Genomic DNA, 5,415 nt, shown 5'->3' with positions numbered 1-5,415 from the left:
TGATTCACCTGTATCCGTCTACTAAGAGCATTTGCCACCCTGTTCTCCTTACCTTTGATGTACCTTATCTCGAAATCAAACTCGTTGATCGTGGCCAACCATCTAGCCTGTGTGGCATTCAAATTCGGATGGTCAAACAAATATCTCAACCCAATGTGATCACTCATAAGCACAAACCGCCTTCCAAGAAGATAATGCCTCCATATCTTCAATGCATGTATAATTGTTGCTAGCTCAAGATCATGCATTGGGTATTTCTACTCGTGCTCATTTAGTTTATAGGACTCATAACATACCACCTATCCATCTTACATAAGGACTCCACCAAGTCCTCTCTTGCAAGCATATGTACATACTACAAACTCTTTGTTCGGATCTGAAATTTGTAGTATTGGCGCATGTGTCAGTAATTGTTTAAGCTGCTCAAAGATAATCTCATACTCTTTAGTACATTTGAACTTCTTACCTTTCCTCTACAATGATGTGATGGGGTAAGTGATCTGCGAGAAGTTCCTGATGACAATGGGTTTCTCCTTTGGTCATTATGCCTAAAAAGAATGGTAAATGGAGGGTGTGCATTGATTATAGAGAATTGAATAAAAAAACCTTGAAAGATCACTTTCCTTTCCCCTTTATAGATCAAGTATTAGATACATTAGCACGTAAAAAGTATTTCTCATTTTTGGATGGTTTTAGTGGTTATGATCAAATTCAAGTAGCACCTGAAGATCAGGATAAAACCACATTTACTTGTCCATGGGGAACTTTTGCCTACTGAGTGCTTCCTTTTGGGTTATGTAATGCACCAACAACATTCCAAAGAGCAATACTAGGAATTTTTTCTGATCTAATACATGATTGTGTAGAGGGATATATGGATGATTTTATAGTTTATGGTAACACATTTGAAGAAGCCCTGGAAAATTTGGAAAAAGTCCTTAAAAGATGTAAAGAAACAAACCTTTCACTAAGCCATGAAAAATGCTTTATGATGTTTACATAAGGTATTGTTTTAGGACATCACATTTCAGGAGATGGGATTAAAGTAGACAAATCAAAAGTTGAAGTCATCTCTAAGTTGCCAATTCCAAATTGCCAAAAAGATGTTAGAAGTTTTCTAGGATTTATAGGATATTATAGAAGATTTATAGAAAACTTTACCAAAGTAGCATCTCCACTCTTCAAATTGCTTACAAAAGATTGTGAATTCAAGTGGAATCCTGATTGCCAACTAGCATTTGAAACCTTGAAAGCAAAAATATCTAAAGCACCTATCTTAAGAGGACCAAATTGGAAACTTCCTTTCCATATTTCTACAGATGCTTCAGATACAACTCTAGGGGTTGTATTGGGACAAAAATATTTGATTCCTTATGCCATTTACTACACAAGTAAAAATTTGACTCCCACTGAGTTGAATTATACTGTGACTGAAAAAGAGTTCTTAGCTGTTGTTTAGGCTATGAAACTTTTGTTCATACAGATCACTCTGCAATTAGATATTTGATGAATAAACCTATTACTAATGGCAGAGTTACAAGATGGCTTTTACTTTTGCAAGAATTCAACATTACTGTGCTAGACAGACCTCGAAAACAAAACACAGTTGCTGATTTCTTGTCCAGGATTCATAATATCAAAGAATACTCTTCAGTTGAGGATAAGTTTCCTGATGAATACCTATTTGCAGTAACTACTCAAACTCCTTGGTTTGCAGATGTTGCTAATTACTTGGTTACAGGGAAGTCACCTTCACATTTATTTCCTGGAGAGAAAAGAAAAATTATTCAAAATAGTGCAAGATATTCATGGATCACTAACAAATTGTATAAAACAGGGCCAGATCTTATGATCAGAAGGTGTGTTAGGGAAGATGAAATGCTTGATATTCTCAAAGCATGTCATGACGAGCCATGTGGTGGACACTTTGCTGACAAGAGGACAGCCTATAAAATCCTTTCTTTAGGATATTATTGGCCATCCATCTTCAAAGATGCTAAAGAATATGTCAGAAGATGCGACAGTTGCCAAAGGGTAGGGAAACCTGCCCCCTCAAATGAAATGCCATTACAACCTCAGGTACTTATTGAACCCTTTGAAAAATGGGCTTTAGACTTTATTGGACCTATTAATCCTCCATCCAAGCAGAAAAAGTATATATTGGTATGCACTGATTATGTCACCAAATGGGTAGAAGCTAGAGCATTACTTTTTACTAACAAAAAATCTGTAGTTAGTTTTCTTTTTGAGGATATTTTTACTCGCTTTGGTGCTCCAAGTGAAATTGTGACAGATCAGGGAACCCAATTCACATCCAAAATGATGGAGAGGCTTATGGAAGAGTACAAGATCAAGCATAGGAAATCCACTCCCTATCATCCACAAGCAAATGGTCAAGTGGAGTCTACAAATAAAGTGATTGAAGGAATCCTCACCAAGACTGTGTATCTACATAGAAGAGATTCGAGAGATAGGCTTCCTGAAGCCTTGTGGGCCTATAGAACTACATGGAGGAACACAACAGGACATACACCCTATGAACTTGTTTATGGGAAGCAAGTCTTGTTCCCCATAGAGTTCCAAGTTAAAACTTTCAAGATGGCGGTCAAGTTGGGGATGGATTTATCAGAAGCTCAAAAGCATAGACTAGAGTAGTTAAATGAACTCGATGAAATCAGACAAGAAGCTATTCAAAGGACTGGTCTAGTTCAACAATAGAGGGCTAAGTGGCATGACAAGTACATCAAGGACAAAAGGTTTCAAGAGGGAGATTGGGCATTATTATTTGATTCAAAGTTTAAGGATTTTCAAGGAAAGTTTCAAACTCATTGGCTTGGGCCATATGAGATTGAAAAAGTTTTCAGTAATGGAGTAGTAAGAATCAGAACAATAGATGAGCATCAAACTCCTCTCCTTGTGAATGGTCATAGGTTGAAAATTTATCAAAAGCCAATCTCAAAGGAGGAGTTCATCAAGATCTTTCAAAATAATTCTGAAATGAAGTTGGTGAAGAAGAATCCTTCTTCTCCACCAACTTAGTCTTTGTTCTTTTCATCATTGGATAATAAAAATAAAAATAATAATAATAACAATAAATTGTATAAGGTTGAAAACCAATCACTGATTGGCATGCTTATACAGAAAATACAGGGTGAAAATCAAAAGATTCTGACACCCTATATTTTCCAAAAAAATGGTGACTCATTGTGCATTCTGAAATTCATTGTTTTACTTCATTTTCATTCTGTTTTATTTCTGCAAGTTTCACTCCACTCCACCACCACATTCCACCAATAAATTTTTCTTCTTCAACATTTCTTCCATATCCATTTCTCATTTTCATTCTGTCATATTTTCATCCACACAGTCATCTCCATTTCATACATTCATAAAGTCACATTTTATTCTCTGTTCCAATTCCGCAGCTAATCCTGTTTTGCAACCAATCTGACTCTGCAGTAACAGTTTGATCATTAGCTCAAAAAAATAAAAAGGCCAGTTCATAATAAATTTCATATGCAGGTATTGGAGGAGGAGAAAACAACTTTTGAAGACACATCAACATCTAAGCACCTGAAAAAGAAAACAACAAAAGGTTAGCAAGTGGAAAGGTATGGTTCTAGAGGTGAGAATAAAAACCTATTTCAAATAGCAATATAAAACATAAGTTGTATAATTTGTATAATCACACTACTCCTTGACTTGTCATCATGCGATTTGATTGCCATGATTATTCCACCATGCCTTCCAACTTTAATGCCTAACGGTCTCATGATTTGATCTCTGATTTTAACTCGTACTTCATTGTACTTCTCCATTACACCTGTTTAATGACTAATTACATGACTTAACCCAGTTGGATATGGCTCTTCACAACCCTATTGTTCCTTTATTACACCGAGTTCCTCGATTTTACTTCCGCAACCTTCTTATGTATACAAGCACTCAGATACAGTGAGCACACAATCATTAGTTCTGTTTTTTATTCTCTCTCTGTGTATAGTAGAACTCCGTTTTCCACACAGTATACGTGTGCAACCACTCCATTCCATACAGTTTCTGCACTATTTCCCACATACAATTTCCCTGTTTCATATACCCTATATGTTTCATCCCCACATCTATCGTTTTCCTTCCACATACTCTATTATTTCATCCCTGTATCTATAACTATCTTTGCTTCCATATACCACTGCCATATACACAGTCTTCTACATGCAGACAGTGAAGGAAATTTGAAGAAAAATAGAGAACAAGAGTGATGGGTCCCATTGTAAGAACAAAACCTATAGGAGTGAAATATATGGAAGGATATCCTCAGTTGAAAGGGATGTTGAAGAAAGCTGGTTGGCTGAGCTTCATTGAAAAATTCGATGGACATCATAAAGAAATCACCAAGTCATTTGCTAGATCATTTGATGGGATGGATGTGGAGATTGGTGACATAAAGTTTACAGTGACCGAGTCTTTCATTGCAGCAGCAACTGAGCTACCAAAAGTTGGAGAGAGGTGGTTCAAGAATAAATAATTCCATGATGAAACTTGGAAAGTCATTCTCCAAAACCCAGGTATGGACACTTCAATTTTTAAGAGAGGAATTCCCATCTCTGCACTAAAGGGTAAATGGAGTAGCATGATATTGATTTTACAAAAATTTATCACATGCGAGGGTAGATTTGGTTCCATGTATGAATATCACATAAGATTGTTGATGAATTTCCTTGGAAACGGAACCATCAATCTCCCATTCTTTTTGTTGAATAGCTTAAGGAGAATGTCCACTACTGTTCAAAAGAAAATAGAAGACATAGAACCTCATCTTTGTCACCATGGTCTCATAAAAATTCTAGTTGAATATCACTTAAATAGTGTAGGAGACACATGGAAGAACTTTATTATCAGAATTTTTTTCCTAGATCCACTAGAATTACCTAAAGGAAGCTCAGTGAAAAAGAGTAGGAGAAGGAAAACTAGTCTTACAATTCAAAACACTCCTACAACTTCAGCAAAAGAAAACAGTGAAGAAGAGCCTCTCTCTGAAACTTTAACAGAGATCATAAAGCAGACAAAACGGAGGAGAAAGATGAAAGGAAAAGTTGAGGAAATCCATAAAAACACTCCTGAACCTTCATCAGAGGATGAGCAATTACTTTCTGAGAAATTAGTCAACATCAAGGAACAGTCCAAGAAAGAGAAGGAGAAGGGGAAAAGAAGACAGGTTATAGAGGAAGAAAACATAGGCTCACAAAGTTTGAGGAGAAGTTCCAGACTTAAGGGCAGAATGAAGAAAGAAAAATCAACAGAGGCTCAGTTCATAGACTTGGGAGAAGAAACTCCAACTCAGTCCCAAGGTAAAATCTCATTTGAGCAGAGCCCACAACACTCTTCTCAACAAGACTTTGAAAGTAGCCCAAA

The sequence above is a fragment of the Pinus tabuliformis genome, chromosome 7, assembly GCF_031772625.1.
Source record: "Pinus tabuliformis cultivar Carrire ecotype Pingquan chromosome 7, CPIR1, whole genome shotgun sequence".
NCBI lineage: Eukaryota > Viridiplantae > Streptophyta > Pinopsida > Pinales > Pinaceae > Pinus > Pinus tabuliformis.
The sequence above is the reverse complement of the archived record's forward strand: the minus strand, read 5'-3'. Positions refer to the sequence as shown.